Source organism: Bubalus bubalis, chromosome 22, assembly GCF_019923935.1.
Source record: "Bubalus bubalis isolate 160015118507 breed Murrah chromosome 22, NDDB_SH_1, whole genome shotgun sequence".
In the NCBI taxonomy this organism is placed as follows: Eukaryota; Metazoa; Chordata; class Mammalia; order Artiodactyla; family Bovidae; genus Bubalus; species Bubalus bubalis.
Genome location: NC_059178.1, coordinates 7,925,692 through 7,943,956, shown reverse-complemented (window position 1 = coordinate 7,943,956; position 18,265 = coordinate 7,925,692). Strand labels below are relative to the sequence as shown.

At 42.5% G+C, this 18,265-nt stretch overlaps 1 protein-coding gene across 4 annotated transcripts in view; it reads right to left on the bottom strand.

Moving 5' to 3' along the window:
• CCDC68 (coiled-coil domain containing 68) overlaps positions 1-17,826 on the bottom strand; it is a 55,516-nt gene extending 37,690 nt beyond the window's left edge. For 3 of the 4 annotated variants that reach the window (XM_006055295.4, XM_006055298.4, XR_006547796.2), the window contains exons 1-2: positions 17,681-17,826; positions 1,981-2,076 (exon numbers count right to left, since the gene is read on the bottom strand). The gene's annotated coding sequence lies outside the window, so the exon portion shown is untranslated. The remainder of the gene's footprint in view (positions 1-1,980; positions 2,077-17,680) is intronic. The other variant, XM_006055296.4, reaches the window with a different exon arrangement.
• Positions 17,827-18,265: the final 439 nt, after the last annotated feature.

Sequence of the window (18,265 nt, the reverse complement as noted above, 5' to 3'; positions counted from 1 at the left end):
TCAACTCTTCGATGAGGTGGCCAAAGTACTGGAGTTTCAGCTTTAGCAACATTCCCTCCAAAGAACACCCAGGACTGATCTCCTTTAGAATGGACTGGTTGAATCTCCTTGCAGTCCAAGGGACTCTCAAGAGTCTTCTCCAACACCACAGATCAAAAGCATCAATTCTTCAGTGCTCAGCTTTCTTCACAGTCCAACTCTCACATCCATACATGACCACTGGAAAAACCATAACCTTAACTAGATGGACCTTTGTTGGCAAAGTAATGTCTCTGCTTTTCAATATGCTATCTAGGTTGGTCATAACCTCCCTTCCAAGGAGTAAGCGTCTTTTAATTTCATGGCTGCAGTCACCATCTGCTGTGATTTTGGAGCCCCCAAAAATAAAGTCTGACACTATTTCCACTGTTTCCCCATCTATTTCCCATGAAGTGATGGGACCAGATGCCATGATCTTCGTTTTCTGAATGTTGAGCTTTAAGCCAACTTTTTCACTTTCCTCTTTCACTTTCATCAAGAGGCTTTTGAGTTCCTCTTCACTTTCTGCCATAAGGGTGGTGTCATCTGCATATCTGAGGTTCTTGATATTTCTCCCGGCAATCTTGATTCCAGCTTGTGCTTCTTTCAGCCCAGCGTTTCTCATGATGTACTCTGCATAGAAGTTAAATAAGCAGGGTGACAATATACAGCCTTGACGTGCTCCTTTTCCTATTTGGAACCAGTCTGTTGTTCCATGTCCAGATATAGTTGATTCTGAAAATTGTGCTAAAGAATTCCTGCCAATAAATCCAAAAGGACTAACAGAATTAGAAAACCTACTTTTTGTAACCCGTTATGAAGTGATAGATGCTAAGCAACAGTCATCAACCAGTGCTAAAAACACTAGGCAAGAGGTTGATGAAGAATGCATCAAACCCAGGGACTCCACTAATCAATTGTAACAGAAAAGTGGAAAAGAGACAACCAGACATTGTGTTCTCTAGATGTGGTACAATCACAAGTAGAAGCACCACCTGTGAGGTGTGAAGTCCTCTATCTACCAATGGGAAATATCTGAAAAAGAAGAAACCATTCGATGACTCTACAAGGGTGAAGGTTGCCAACAGCCAAATCCAGATCACATAAAATTCTATAAGACATATTATTATTCCTTCCACAGAATAATTATATGAAGAAAGAGTAGAAGAGAAATTTTCATAAATTTTGCATTTTAAGAAACATAGGACTAGATACAATACATGAATCTTTGTGCGAGTGCGTGCAAGCTCAGTTACTCAGTTGTGTTCAACTCTTTGTGACCCCATGGACGGCAGCCTGCCAGGCTCCCCTCTCCAGGGAATTTCCCAGGCAGGAATACTGGAGTAAGTTGGCATTTCTACTCCAAGGGATCTTTCCAACCCAGGGATCCAAGCCACGAATTTGGCGTTTCCTGCATTGGCAGGTGGATTCTTTACCACAGAGCCACCTGTGAAACCCCAGGTCTTCTTTGACTCCTGATTAAAATAAACCAGTTATATAGACATTTTTTTTAAAAACTAGGGGAATTTTAACACTGACTGGATAACAGATGCTGTTAAAAAATTAATGCAATTTTTGCAAAGCATTATTTGCAATTCTCGTCATTTTAGGTGTGATACTGGAATTATGATATTCCTTTAAAAGATCTTATCTGTTGGTCATACATACTGAAATATTTGAAGGTGAAAAAATATTACACTTAGAATTTTAAAGAGAATATTTTACTCTAATATTTAAAGGGAGGGAAAAATGCGGTGAGATAAAGATGAAAGTTTGATTAAAAATGCAATGAATTGTACAGTGGGATTCTCTATAGTTCTCTACCATTGTGCTTCTGCTTGAAATTTTCACAATTAATAGTAAAGAGCTAAAAAAAATGAGATAAAAGGCCAGTGAGGTAGTATTATTAATTTCATATTACTAATAAAGAAATTAAGATTCTTACAGGTGATATTAACTTACCCAAGATCACAGTAAAACTAACGGAGCTGAAATTCAAACCTTTGTCTTTTGGACACCAAGATCAAGAGTCTTTCTATCACATTAAGGCCAGATTCCCTGGTGAGAAAAAAATTAAAATTTAGCAATGACCCATGCTGTTAAAACCCACAAAGAATTTTCATATTTGCTAGCATCAATTTAGAACTAAATAGCTTCTGTGGATGATTCAAAGTCCTGCATTTATCCTTTAATCTTCAATGAAATTAACAGAGTATGCCAAGAATTTTCCATTTTATGTTAAATCCTCTTAGACAGCCACTGTGGCTTCTATTTGTTTCAGGGGAACTTGATTTGGCTGTAGCAGCTCTGCAAAGTCTGCTTTTTTTTTCCAGAATCTGAGCAGAACTACGTCTGTTATTTGGTCCTCTGAAGTCTCTTCCGGGATTAAGTTCTTAGCCTAAAACAACATTTTAATGGTGGAAGTAAAAGAAATGCCCATAGAGACAATAAACAATGTGTCTGGAAATGAGAGAGGAGTGGTCAGGCTGGCGTGGTGGTCATCCATTCACGGCCAGGATCCCAGGCTGCCTTCTTCCCACCTGTTAGGACAGTCTATGAATGGTCCTTACATCTTTTAATGGTTCCAAAAAAATTCGAAAGAAAAATAACATTTCATGACACATGAAAATTATATGAAGTTCAAATTTAGCGTCCACAAATGAAGCTGTAGTCTAAACTAACCATGGCCAAGCACTTATGTGTTGTTACGCTGCTTTTGCACCATAAGAGCTCTGCTGAGTAGATTCGAGGCAGAAAATACATGGCAAACAATGTCTAAGATACTGACTCTCTATTTGGTCCTTTACGGGGAAGTGTTTGCGCTCCCGTGGGGTAAAGAATGGCAGCAGATGGGAGCAAAAGAAGGAGGCAAATAGAGGCAGACAAAGCCTCGGTCTGAGTTTTTCGTTGCTGTTTTTCTTCAGTTCAGTCTCCCTTGTTCCACCCTCCCATTTTGGTGATTTCCCTTCTCTTTTCTTTTCAGTGGGTTATACACTGTGAACATTACCAAGTGATAAGGGACATTACATCATAGGAATTAATCACTCTTTAGAATGAACCTCACTGCATTCTGTCTTTCATAATTTGAAAATCACATCAAGCCTCTCATTATATATCCTAAAATATATTCTCTTACACGCCTTTTATTCTTAATATAAAAAAAATTCTGCTCCACGAATGAACTTATTTATGACTTTGCACAGCACACACGAAATAGAAATGACTCATAGACACAGAAAACAAACCTCTGGTTACCAAAAGAGACAGTTGTGGGGATGGGAGGTGGTAGATAAATTCGGAGTTTGGGATTAGCATACACACACTACTGGGGCATGGCTCGTGGCACAGAGGGTAAAGCGTCTGCCTGCAATGTGGGAGACCTGGGTTCAATCCCAGGTCGGGAAGATCCCCTGGAGAAGGAAATGGCAACCCACTCCAGACCTCGTGCCTGGAAAATTCCATGGATGGAGGTGCCTGCTAGGCTATACGGTTCATGGGATTGCAAAGAGTTGCAACACAACTGAGCAACCTCGCTTCTCATGAATACACTCTACTATGTATAAAACAGATAAACAAAGACCTACGTATGGCACAGGGAGCCATATTCAACATCTGCTGATAATCTAGAAAAGAATCCGAAAAAGAATAGGTATATATATGTGTGTATATATATATATGAAGAATATGTGTGTGTATATATATATATATATATATAGAGAGAGAGAGAGAGAGAGAGAGAGAGAGGCAAGAGAACTTTTTTACCACTGCACTACCCCTGGAGAAGGAAATGGCAACTCATCCCAGTATTCTTGCCTGGAAAATTCCCTGGACAGAGGATCTTGGCCGGCTATAGTCCATGGGGTGGCAAAGAGTTTGATGTGACCAAGAACACACATGCACACATATATATGTATAACTGAATCACTCTGCCGTATACTTGAAACTAACACAACATTGTAAATTAACTATACTCCAAAAAAAAAAAAAAAAAATCTGCTCTACTGATACTTCTCAGAACATCCTACCTCCTCCCCTCACTGGTTGGGTCATCTTAAACAAGTTCCATAAAATCTTAACCTCAACTTACATATCTGTAAAATGGAGGTGATAACCCCTAGAGTTGTAAAAATGAGCAATTTTTAAAATCTCCGGTTGTAGAAGGTGCCCAAGGGACAGTAACTGCTAATACTGTTGCTTCAATGACTTTATATTATGAAGGACCATGAAAAACAAGCAGTCCATAAGAGAGGGGGTAAGTCATGCCTATGTGGTTGCAAAGTTTATATGCATCTCTATTTGTATGAAATCAAATCCCATCTTTCTCTTGGTTCAGGAAACGTCCACGGCCACAGTCCTTCGTTTGTATAAAGAAACCCAAGAGGAACTTAAGCCAGCAAAGTGCAAATTGCCATATGGCATTACCGTCCAGGGGAAAATCCATCTTAGCATTTTATTTCTGCCAGAAGTAGATTAGGCAGATAAAATTTTCAAAATAAAACACAATCAGTTAATTAAAGTGAGAAAAGAATTTTATTTGTTTTATGCTCGAGTGGACTGAAGACAGCTTACGAGTGGCATCACGCCAAGAGGTATTATTTCCTAGATCTGGGCTTTTCAAACAGGGCTCCCAAGGGAAGGGGCGGTGCTGGGCAGACAGGGCTTTGCTGTCTGGACTCGAACCAAAGCAGTTCTGCTTTGTTCTGTCTCAAACTGAATTTTTCCATGAGACTTTCTGTGGAGAAAGAAGTTTCTACAACTAAAAGACCCGAAGGCAGACTGCCTAGTTTCATGGCCTGACTCTGCCAGTCAGTAGCTGTGTGACCTTGAGCAATTCCTTAACCTCTCTGTGCCTCAGTTTCTTTATTAGTAAAATTCAGATAATATTATTATTAATGATTAATGACAGTATAAATAACGAATAACATGGGGTTGTTTGTGAGTTAACATTTGCCAAGCAGGTATAATAGAGCTTGTTGTTCAGTCGCTCAGTCGTGTCCAGCTCTTTGGGACCTCATGAACTGTAGCACCCCAGGCTTCCCTGTCCTTCACCATCTCCCACTGTTTGCTCAAACTCATGTCCATTGAGTTGGTGATACCATCCAACCATCTCATCCTCTGTCGCCCCCTTCTCCTGCCCTCAATCTCTCCCATCATCAGGCTCTTCGCATCAGGTGGCCAAAGTATCAGAGCTTCAGCTTCAGCATCAGTCCTTCCAGTGAATATTCAGGACTGATAGCGCCTAGCACATAAAAAAATGACTTGTACATGTTTGTCAAGTAAGTAAATAAAATAAAGCCATTTTCCACAATTACTGCTGACAAGTATTCTGAGTGGTAGAAAAGAAGCCAGTAATACTTTAAACAGTTTGCAGATCGAGCTGGGCTGCAGAGGAAAATCGCAATTTTAAGACCAGTAAATCCATAGTATTGATTCTTTCTTGATAACGCATCAATGATTTGTCAGTATCCCCAGCTGATTACGCTAACATACAATGAATAGTTTACTATTTACAAAGCAATTCACACACATTTTTCGAATTATAATCTATGTGACAAACCAACACATCATGGGGTGCCCAGGATTATGTAACTAAACCTACTTCTCTGATTAATGACATACAAATGGCTCAGCTATTATACAATAAACACATATAAGGCACCATGTGAGCTGAATTTTGTCCTCCCTTCCATTTATATGTTGAAGCCATGATACCCTGTACTTCAGAATGTGACCTTACTTGGAAATAGAATCCTTGCAAACCTGAGTCTTCCTGGTGGGGCTAGTGATAAAGAATCCACCTGTCAACACAGGAAATGCAAGAGATGCCAGTTCGATCCCTGGGTTGGGAAGATCCTCTGGAGGAGGAAATGGCAACCTGCTCCAATATTCCTGCCTGGAAAATTCCATGGACAGAAGAGCCTGGTGGGCTACAGTCCATGGTGTCGAAAAAGAGTCAGACACAAATGAGCACTCATCATTTTGCAAACATACTTAGGTGCTCTGTGATGACCTAAAGGGGTGGGATGGTGGAAGAGGAGAGAGGCTCAAGAGGGAGGGGATACATGTATAATTATGGCTGATTCAAGTTCTTGTATGGCAGAAACAAACATGGTAAAAAATAAATTAGAGAAATAAATAAATAAAAGAACAAAAGAAAGATAAGGTCATAGTAGAGTGAAAGTGAAAGTCACTCAGTCGTGTCCAACTCTTTGCAACCCCGTAGACTGTATAGTCCATGGAATTTTCCAGGCAAGAATACTGGAGTGGGTAGCCTTTCCCTTCTCCAGGGGACCTTCTGAACCGAGGGATCGAACCCAGGTCTCCCACATTGCAAGCGGATTCTTTACCAGTGGAGCCAGAGTGAGGTGGACCCTAATCCAATCTGATGTCTTTATAAATGGGGGAAATTGGGACCCAAATGTACACAAGGAAAAGTCCATGTTCAGCTGAAGGCAGAAACCAAGGTGATGTTTCGACATGATAAGGAATACCAAAAATTGCCAGAAAACCACTAGTAGCTGGAGGAGAAGCAGGGGACAGATGCTTCTTTACAATTTTCAGAAGGAAACAACCCTGCCAACACCTTGATCTTTGATCTTGAACTTCCAGCCTCCGGAACTGAGAGACGAGAAAGTACTATGCTTAAGCCACTCTGTGGTACTTTATTTTAGCAACCTTAGAAAATGAATACAGGAATTGTCTACAGACTAGAGATTTTAACAAAAGAGTGTCCTTCCTTTATTTAACCCTTGATTCATTCATTCATGTATTAAATATTTATTGAATACAGCAGTTTTAGAAATTTGTAGCTGCAGAACCAGGTCCAGGACCCTGCTTTCACGGGACTCTAAGTACAGAAGGGGAGACAGACACGAAACAAAGAAGCTACACAGAGGACATAGTCAGAGGTGGTGTCATGAAGAAGCACAGAACAGGGTAAAGGATAAAAAGCGGGGTTCCTTCAGATGGGTGGAGAGAGACAGCCAACCTGAAGAGGTGGCATTTAAGCAAAAGACTTGAATAAAGGAGGTGAAGCCATGTGGCCATCTGGGAGAAGAGGATTCCAGGCTAACGGTGAGCAAGATTCCAGGCTGGAACTTGCATGAAGTCCTGTTCTAAGAACAAGGTACAAAGGGTCACCTATCATTTTTTTTTTTTTTCTTTTTCTTTAAATGGGTAGGGAAAAAAAAATTTTTTTAATAGACTGAAACATAAGACTTTCAATTTGCCTAAGGAGTCTTCTCCTTAGCCCACTTAAAACAGGTCTTATCGTGCCCAGTCGTGTCCAATTCTTTTCATCCCCATGAAATGTAACCCGCCAGGCTCTCCTGTCTATGGGATTTCCCAGGCAAGAATACTGGAGTGGGTCGCCATGCCATCCTCCAGGGGAACTTCCCGACCCAGGGATCAAACCCGTGTCTCCCTTGTAAACAGTGCAAGGAACACTGGGGTGCATGGACAGGAGAGGAGTTTGGGGGAGAATGGATACAGGTGTGCGTACGGCTGAGTCGCTCTGCTGTGCACATCATTGTTAGTCGGCTATATTCCAATATAAAATCAAATGTGAAAAGCAAACAAAAACAGGTCTAGCCCTGGCTGATGAGGCTCCCTGAGGGCTGACGGCAGGGACAGTGACGTCTGGGGTGCTGTCAGGGGCCACAGGGCATATGCACCTGAGTCTAGGCCCCCCGGTGGAAGGGGCACTTGGTTAAGAGCAGCTGACCACACTGTGGCATTCTCAACTCACTTCCGTGAGTGCTGACACCCGCAGCAGCATGGCGGGTGCCCAGCTTGACTCTCCCTCCCAGGTGTGTGGGGTCACCCTCTGCAGGAGCCTCTGCAGCGAAGACCTCTTCCTTCCTCGTCACTCCCTGCTGCTGGAGCGCGTGTACAACTCCTAGACTCCGTCAGCTGAGTGCTCCCGCCCGGAAAGGTCATCAAAGGATTGGCCCTCCAGCTTGTTGTGCTAGAGGCAGTGAAAATCTCCTTCTTGCTCTGGGGAGGAGGGACTCTGGCACAGAGCAGTGCTTTAGATCCAGCAGCAGGAACATCTGGTATCTAGCGCCCAGGGGCAATGCCCAGAGGATTGAATCCCCACCCATTACTGATCTTGGCCGGGGTACCAGCACTGGACTCTCCCATTTCCATATCTAGTTTTCCCATCAATTCTGGATGCCGAGTTTACTTCCAGTAAATTCCTTTCCTGCGGCTTCCCAGGTGGCTCAGTGGTAAAGAATCCACCTGCCAAAACAGGAGACACGGATTCAATCCCTGGGTGGGGAAGATCCCCTGGAGAAGGGAATGCCTACCCACTCCAGTATTCTTGACTGGAGAATCCCATGAACAAAGGAGCCTGGAGGGCTACAGTCCATGGGGTCACAAAGAGTAGGACACAACTGAGTAACTGAGCACGCTCATGCACAAATTCCTTTCCTACCTAGGTGAGCCAGACTCAGTGCTTAGGAAGCGAGAGCCCTGCTTTGGCACACTGTCTGAGTTTTCAGCTTCTCAGTTCTGAGCTAACAATATTGACAATTGTCTCAGCATTCTTAGTCACTATGATAGAGAGCTTAGATATTAGAAACTGAGAGAGTTAAGTTACAATAAGATGGTACAAAGGTAATGAGGTTATATGAGGGGGAAAGTAAAGCTAACGTGTCTCCTGACCCTGGAAGAGACTGGCCGTGTCCCGAATACTGAATAGCACACCTGTTCTGCAACGACATTACACGGCACAACGGTGACATCCAGTGTCAGCTGGCTAAACCTCAGGTGACCGTGCAGTTTACCTGAAAATGACGCGCAGTGCATCAAAAGACATGCATGTCAGCACTGAGCCCAAGCCACAGCAATGCTGTTTGCAAGCAATAATCTAAGATTGTTAAAGTAGGATTAATTTCTATTCATTTCTAAATGCTACTCATTTGTAAACACACATGTTTATATCATCCAGTGCTATAGAAAGCTCTTAGATATGTAACAAAGGCAAATTCAATTAGGGGGATAAAAGGATTGAAATACTAGTCCAAACACCATAGAAAATACATACTTTTGACAGAGCACTGTGCCATTTGCCCAGGAATTATTTCCCATGTGTTGTCAAAATTAATCATCAAAGCACAGTGTGCAATAATTGTGACCTCTATACTTATATCTATCTGTATGTATGTATAAGGCTGCCAAGTCACAGAGAAGTGATATGTTTTTCAAAATCATAAGTTAATCTCATCACCTGAACCCAGAAAGTTATTTTTTCAATTCTTTATCACCATTTATTGAAATTATTCTTTTTTACACATGGAATTACACTTTTATCTTTGTCAAAAATCAAGTGGTTTGGAAATCTTCAATTGATTTTGTGTTTGGAGAATATTTCTGGATTCTCTTCTAATCTATTTTGATGTCTGTTCTTTTCATATTTTTTAATTTAATTTGGATTTTATATTGGAGTATAGTTGATTTGCAATGGTTGTGCTCATTTCATGTGTACAGCACCATTATTCACTTACACACATACATGGATCTATTCCTTTTGAGTATTTTCCCATGTAGTTTATGACAGAGAATTGACTAGAGTTCCTTGTGCTGTACACTAGGTCTCTGTTGATAATCTATTTTATGTATAGTAAGTAGTGTGCATCTGTTAATCCCAAACCCCTCCTTGGAAAAGTTTTAATCTCCCTTAGGCTTTAGCTTCCTCAACTGAAAAACCCAAATGAAGCTGTTAACTTCCTCACAGAGTTGCTGCTAAGTCGTTCAGTCATGTCCGCCTCTTTGCAACCCCTTGGACCGTAGCCCGCCAGGCTCCTCTGTCCGTGGGATTTCCCAGGCAAGAACACTGGAGTGGGTTGCCTTTCCCTTCTCCAGGGGATCTTCCCGACCCCTGCATCTCCTCCTGCATCTCCTGCATGTCAGGAGGATTCCTTATTGCTGGAGCCATTGAGTTATACAATGATTAAATAGGATAATGCAGAAAAAGTGCTTAATGGGGTATCTGACTATAATCCACATTATATTCAGAGAATGTTAAACAATTATGTTTAGGCTCACAGCTTATAATGGACATTTGCTTAAAGAGCATCATTTGAAAGTATCAAGGCCTAAACCCAGTTGTCCCCTTTCTATTCCCACCCCCCAGCCCCATCAGTCAGTTACACCTGCTGCTCCGACCTGCTCGGCTAACGATCTATTTTATAGCCACTTATGACTCCTCAGGGAAAGAATAGGAAAAGAACTAGTTGTCACTGATATATATCTCAGTCATTTGCAACGTTGATAAGAGAGGTGCCCTTTTGGAAAATTTCTTCTGTGGCTTCCTGAAATATTTTAAGAATAAAAGGCTCAGGGATTTACAAAATAGCTATAGCTTCTCAAACTGGTCTTGGGATATCTGAGCTTCGACATCATCTAAATCATTTTAAAAATTATCCAGAGAAGGAGGGAAAGACAGACAATCCCACTTGTGGGTGAGGACGGGGAGAAGCAGCAACTCCTGCGTGTTGCTGGTGGGAAAACCAAACTCACATCAACACTTAGACAGCTTCCTATAAAGCTAAGCATGGACTGTACAACCCAGCAGTCCCTCTCCTAGGGGATTTTGTATGTCCATAAAACACATTTATAGTGGTCAAAGGCTGGAAAAAATTCAAATATTCATCAACAGGTAAATCCTATTCATCAATGCAAAAGAATGATCAACTGATACGATGTGAAGAGCTGACTCATTGGGAAAGACCCTGATGCTGGGAAATATTGAAGGAAGGGGGAGAAGGGGCGACAGAGGATGAGACTGTTGGATGGCATCACCAACTCAATAGACATGAGTTTGAGCAAGCTCTGGGAGATGGTGAAGGACAGGGAAGCCTGGTGTGCTGCAGTCCATGGGGTCACAAAGAGTTGGATACAAGTGAGCGACTGAACAACACTGATACAATATAGATGAATCTTAGATGCATTATGCTGACTGAAAACAGCCAAATTCCAAAGGCTACATATTCCATAGTTCCATTTATATGATATTCTAGAAAATTTGAAACTATAGGGTCAGAAAACTGAACTGAGGATTAAGAGTGGGGAAGGGATTGACTTGGAGAAGGCAATGACATCCCACTCCAGTACTCTTGCCTGGAAAATCACATGGACGGAGGAGCCTGGTAGGCTGCAGTCCATGGGGTCGCTAGGAGTCGGACACGACTGAGCGACTTCACTTTCACTTTTCACTTTCATGCATTGGAGGAGGAAATGGCAACCCATTCCAGTGTTCTTGCCTGGAGAATCCCAGGGACGGGGGAGCCTGGTGGGCTGCCGTCTATGGGGTCGCACAGAGTCGGACACGACTGAAGCAGCTTAGCAACAGCAGCAGCAGCAGGGATTGACTACAAAAGAGACACTTGGGACTATTTTAGGGGACTAGGGAGTGATGATGAAACTGTTCTCTATCTTGATGATGATGGTGGTTCCATGACTCAGAACTCTATACTAAAAAAGATGGATGTATATACTTTTATTTTCTAAATAGAAATTAAATAGTACCGTAGTAAAAGCTAAGTACAGTGGAGATTTCAAAATACAATTAACTGCAAGCTACAATTAACTAAATATATTTCCTAAGTCAAACTGTCGAGCCCTCCAAAAGTGTAAGTGGCAAAAAAAAACCCAAAAACGATGGAGTCAGAATTGTTAAAAAGCAAGTAACTGAGTTGCTGACAGGCAGGTAAAGCTATTGCTCTTACAAGAATAGTCCATGGAGCCTGACATTCAATAAGGTGACAAAAGCAAGGGAAATCTTAAACATCTTATGAAAGTTAATCATAAGTATTACTTACTGAGGTGGAAAAGTAGGAAGAAGTATATAAAAATATATAAGAAATATACAAGAAAACTTGCAACAAGAAGATCTAAGTCTAATTCTGAAATAGAACTCCTTATTTCACCTACCCATTCTTTTTTTTTTTTTTTTTTTTTGCAATTTTTTCTTAATTGGAGTACAGTTGCTTTACAATGTTATAGCTATCTGTTTCAAACATGCTAGTGTATAGTTGTCAATCCCATTCTCCCAGTTCATCTCAGCCTCGCCTTCCCCTCATCCCACTGTCCACGCGTCAGTTTTCTACGTCTGCATCTCTGTTCCCGCCCTTTAAATAGGCTCATGTGTACCATTTTTCTAGATTCCACATGTATGCATTAATATACAATTATACAGCTAGTTTTTCTCTTTCTGACTTATTATGGTTCACTCTGTATGACAGACTCTAGGTCCATCAGTGTCTCTACAGCTGACCATCCCCTTTCCGAGCATCTTCTAGATGCATGTTTCCCTTTTTCACCGAGAACAAGAGCACGTGGACTACTGGGGCGGTGACGACAAAGTCTGTGAAGGTTGCCCCCCCCGCCCCTCACCGAGGCAGCGGGGACCCTGTGCTCCCCAACCCCTCCACCCTCCCCCTGCAGCCCTGTACCAGGAAGAGGTCAGACTGACTTCAGCATCCTACCCAAACCAAGGGGATAACAGAAAGATACAAGAGCAAGAAGCAACTCCTGGTTCTGGATGAAACCAAGCTCCTTATATCAAATCCCATGAACATGAGTGATGAGTGAGTGAATTCCCCAAAATAATTAGGAGAAGCTTATAGCTCAATGCTGAGCAAGCCTTCTTCCTGTTGGTGAACAGACATGAGAGGGGGAACATGTCCACTTCGATTTCCAGAAAGCGGAAAAGATGAAGATGGATTCCTATAATTGGCATTTCACTCTCAGGAGACATTGGAAATGAAATGACCAGTTTAAGACTAGAAAATGAAGCTGTTCTGGAAATTTTTAAATCAATATCAAGTTAAAAAAAGACTTACCAACAGAGACTTATCAACTCATCCAACCACAGATCAGTAAAACAGCAGTGGTCTGAGCCTGGAGTTCTGGCAAGTTGTTTTGATAGTAGCAGACAAACTGAGCTCCGAATGAACATACCCAGCTTTGGAAAACTGTACTATTCAACTTAGACTACTTTAGTTTCAAACATAAAATTCTTTGCACTCCATGTTTTCAATAAAATAGACTTTCAAGTTATCCGAATGCTTATTTTCCCCATAGGAACTTGCAACTTCAGCAGTAACTTACAGGCATTCAGAGACAGTGTCTTCTCTTTAGCTGCACAGCCCATTCTATAGAAGAGTTTCCACTCAACTGGAGAAATCTCCCTAAGAGGATCTTTAAGCATAAGTTGTCAAATGTAAACCACTAAATATGCATTTGCCGTAAGAATTGACACAAAACAGGGTGAATGGGGGTATAGAAGAAAACATCTCTAAATGAACACCTAAGAAAGGTATATACCAAAATGCTTTTGTAGTGTTAGAGAGTTCTTTGTTCACAGAAAACATCACTATTTAATAGAAACCTGGAATAATTTATCATTTGGTCTAGCTGGAATGCCCCAGAGGAAAAGAGTGGCATTTCTTCTGTTTTAGATTTTAAGAGTTCAAACTAGTGCCTGATTTGGTAAGTCAACACCAGTTGCATCAGTTTCACCCTTTAGCACAGTGATAGAAACGACAGAATAATAAAATGAAAAGCATGCAAATTCAGATGCACTCCCTTCTACTTTTTGGCTTACGGCTACAGACGACTCTTGCTTTATGTTAAGTGTGCCACTAAAATGTGTTATTAAGAAGGGCTCATATTTTTAAGAGTAGTTCAGTTATCACTGATGGATCAAACATGCATCAAAATTCCCCCGTTTAAATGCATATTATTTGTGAAGAAAACACACAAAGGAGACGTGTGTGTGTGTTTAGTCACTCAGTCGTGTCCAACTCTTTGCAGCCCCATGGACTGTAGCCCACTAGGCTCCTACGCCCATGGAATTTTCCAGGCAAGAATACTGGAGTGGGTTGCCATTCCCTCCTCCAGGGGATCTTCCCAACCCAAGGATCAAACCCAGGTTTCCCACTTTGCAGGTGGATTCTTTACCATCTGAGCCATCAGGGAAGCCTGGCCTCTTTCCAAATGTTAACATTATGAATTAGTGTCTTCCAAGTCCAACCTAGAATATGAAATGACTGCTGCTTTCTGCTACTGGCTTGGGATTTACTATTTACTATTTTCATGGCGTTATCACAGAAAGATCACAGTTACGACATTTGGTAAGTATCCGTATTCCATATCAGAAATATATTTTTTCATAAATATAAATAATTGTTTGGCTCCTATCAGTTATTTTCAAATTATGGAAGTTGGACCAAAATATCTGTCTTACCACTTCAATTGCAGCAACATCCATCAAGGTAAGCAAAAGGTGGCATAGCCATCCAATGGAAGGAACATTAGTAGCAATAAAAAGGAACCACCATGCTACAACCTGAATGCACCTCAGAAACATTATTCCAGGTGAAAGAAGTCAGATGCTGCTGCTGCTAAGTCGCTTCAGTCGTGTCCGACTCTGTGCGACCCGAGAGGGCAGCCCACCAGGCTCCCCCGTCCCTGGGATTCTCCAGGCAAGAACACTGGAGTGGGTTGCCATTTCCTTCTCCAATGCAGGAAAGTGAAAAGTGAAAGTGAAGTCGCTCAGTCGTGTCCGACTCTTCTCGACCCCATGGACTGCAGCCTACCAGGTTCCTCCACCCATGGGATTCTCCAGGCAAGAGTACTGGAGTGGGGTGCCATTGCCTTCTCCAAGTCAGATGCTAAATACCATATATTCTATTGTCAAATGCCCAGAAAAGTCAAATCTAAAGAGACAGAAAACAGATTAGTACCTGCCTGGGTCCGAGGGTGAGAATGGGAGGGCTACAAACGGGCACTCGAGACTTTGGGAGGGGGGCGGGGATGAAAATGTTCTAAAAGTGGATTGGGATCATGGTTGCATAACTCCATAAGTTTACTAAAAATCATTAAATTGTACAGTGTGATGTATTTGATAGTTTATAAATTATATCTCCAATAGAGCTGATTTTAAAATAAATAGCCAAAAAAAAAAAGGCAAGAATGTCTTACATAAAGTCATTTTTTTCCTCTGAGGTTAAAAAATAATTATAGTCATGTTTTTTTTTAATTTACAGGAAAAAATATAACTTGATGGATATAATTTTCTCAATTTAAATTTTCAACCCCTAAATTATTGGCATCTACTTACTACTACTACAAATTTAGATTTTATTGAATTTGCATGAAATTGCTATTCTTTAGCTATTTCAGGCTTAAGATCTTAATATTTCATAATATTAAACACAGAATACAGGATTCCTAAATTCTTTCCCATGGATGGAGAAGCCTGATAGGCTACAGTCCACAGGGTCGCAAAGAGTCGGACACGACTGAGCAACTTCACTATACTATAAATTTTTTCCCAGCCTAAGAAAAAGGAAACTGACCTGAATAACATATAAATTCCTTTACAATTTTTTAATTTGACCATTTAAATCTGTGGAAAAGAGTCTGTGATTCGAAACTAATCTAGTTTAGGTCAGTGTCAAAAAATGACAGATGTTGACTGATATGGTTCCTGATTATGGCCTCAGGGTGTTCTGGAGGATTCCAAAGCTGTAAAAATTCCAGAGGACAGGAATGTGTCTCATTTACACCAACTTTTATCCCCCTGTGTCTCCAAGACAGACCACGGTGCCCTATACAGTAAATGTTGGTTCAGTGGTTAAGTTAATATACGAACAGGCCCGAAAATCCCCAGGTGCACCAAATATTTTCTAAAACTGAGCACACACACGCGCACATATTTTTGTTTTCTAAACTCCTTACTGTTTCCATGTTTAGACGCTTAGTAAAATGTAAATTCACTTAAACATGCTACTAAACTGATAGTAACATGTTGCCATTTTGAAATGCTTTTCCATCAATAAATGGCCATCTAATTTTAATGTAAAAATCTCAAAGATTCAAGCCCACTACTGTAGAAGAGTTTGACATTCCTCCAAGGAACTCTCCAGGCAAGAATACTGGAGTGGGTAGCCATTCCCTTCTCCAGGAGAAGAGAGAGATCTTCCCGACCCAGGGATCAAACTCTGGTCTCCTGCATTATAAGCAGATTCTTTACCATTAAAGTCATCTGGGAAGCCCTCAGAAGTCTTAGTTGTTTCCTTTTTTGGTCATCATTCCAAACAAATAAATATATGCCTCATTTTTCAGTTTTGACCAAATCTAGCTTAGATTTTTCCAACTTCGTCCAGAATCTGGATTACAACTCAAGCCCACTTTCCAGCACATTATAAATCACTACGCTAACAAATATATTAACATGCTTGTTAATATCTTCTTTTTTTTGTTGTTAATATCTTCTGAAATCATAAACGTGAAAAAATCACTGAAACAGTGTCTGCATTTATTTCAAAAGCCTCTCTTTAGTTAGTACAGGTTTGGTTACTAAATTTATTTAGCAAATAAAAAGGTGAAGACCTTGTGAAGCTTGCAAGGTCGCAGAAAGTGTAAGCCATTTTCTTCCTTTCAATAGTGAGTTGGGAAGTCCCTGCCTTAGGCACAAATTCCTCTGTGTCAGGGACCTTCACACTCAAAGGGTCAGCATGGGGGGGGAGGGAGAGGGACGGCCCAGCAGCAGGAAACAATCGCACCTGTTGTGTCTGCAGGGGTACCTGAGACTGCAGCTCAGATCACATTTCTGAAAAGCCAGATTTCTGCAGAGCTGAATATTTAATACCATCAGGTACATAAAAGGACAGAGTATCTTTCCCCAGTTGCAAGTGAGAAATAATTGCCTTTGAACACTTTATCTAGCCTATGTATAGCAACAAGAAAAAAGAGATTTTTATTTCTAAAAATAAAGCTATAGTGATAACGGCAGACCGAGTTTCAGGTACCTTTGGAACTAACTGCTTCTTTTATATATGTAAATGTATTTGTTCTCCAAGAAGGTTAAAAGTTTACAGCCATGCCATTCATGCAATCTGAATCTCCCCTCTCACGGTCCCGTGCTATTCCTTCCATAAGATAACACTGTTCCTTTGCACACCTGCCGGGGGGATAAGTAACTTTCAGCTCTAGAATCCCATGACAGCCGAAAACTGTCATCCAACAGGTTCCTCTTCCTTCACTACACCTGAAGCTAACAGAAGCCAGCGCGGATGAACGTCTGCACTCTTACAAATTCAGGGCACAGGGAACTGTCAAAGTCGTCCCGCGGGGGTCCATAGGTGACAGCCAAGTTTTCCAGAAGGCTTTCTCCACCGCCTCTGAAGAGGGGGACCCCCAGCCAAGGGACTGCCTAACCGCAACCTAAATAAACAATCGGGCGTGCGTAGGGCGAAGGAGGGGTATCCTTTCTCGGGGAAGACAACTCTGTTCCTCGTCGTTTAGTCACCAAGTCGTGTCGGACTCTCTGCGACCCCACGGACTGCAGCACGCCAGGCTTCCCTGTCCTTCACCATCCCCTCTGGGATTGTGCCCAAGTTCATGCCTACTGAGTGGGGGATGCCACCCTGGAGGCGCACAAACTTCTAGCCCAGGGAATCCGAGTCCAGAAGAAAGGTTTACAGGGAGAATGCTGTCCTCACCCAGGACCTATGTGCAGGGAAATGTCCTTGGTGCTCCAGGCGGCACGAGGGGAGGTTAGAGGGGACCCGGTCCAAGGGCGCCTGGACCCCCACTCGCCCGGGAAAGAGTGGGGTGACCCGGGCGAAGATCGCTGGGGCTCGCCTACCTTGGAGGGCGCTCCGCCAGCGCGGGGTCCGGGCGCCGCTCCTCCCCTCGCTCGGCACCTCGGGTGGGTAGGGCGGGTCGGCTCCGCCGGGCTCGGTGGCTCCACCTCCGCTCCAGGGAGCTCCGCCCCGCACGGCAGAGCGCGCCCCGGGCAGAGTCGGGCGCCGGAGTGGCTCCGGGGCGGGGCCTGGGCTCCTCAGCGCCCCGACGCGGGCGTCCGGCTCCAGGCGCCCCGGGGTGCCTTGTGTGCGCCCCGGGGTGCCTTGTGTGCACGCCGACACTCAAGTCCCCAACCCTGCGCACCGCTCAGTAATTGGGTTATTCTGTTGGGGGTGGGGGGTAGATAGTTCCTGCTGCTTTTTTTTTTTTTTTAAAGGTCCTGTTTAATCTCCAAGCTCATATACTTTTTGTTTTTTATACTTTGGCTACCTGATGCGAAGAACTGACTCTTTGGAAAAGACCCTGATGCTGGGAAAGATTGAAAGCCGGAAGAGAAGGGAACGACAGAGGATGAGATCGTTGGATTGCATCACCGACTCAGTGGACATGAGTTTGAGCAAGCTCTGGGAGTTGGTGATAGACAGGG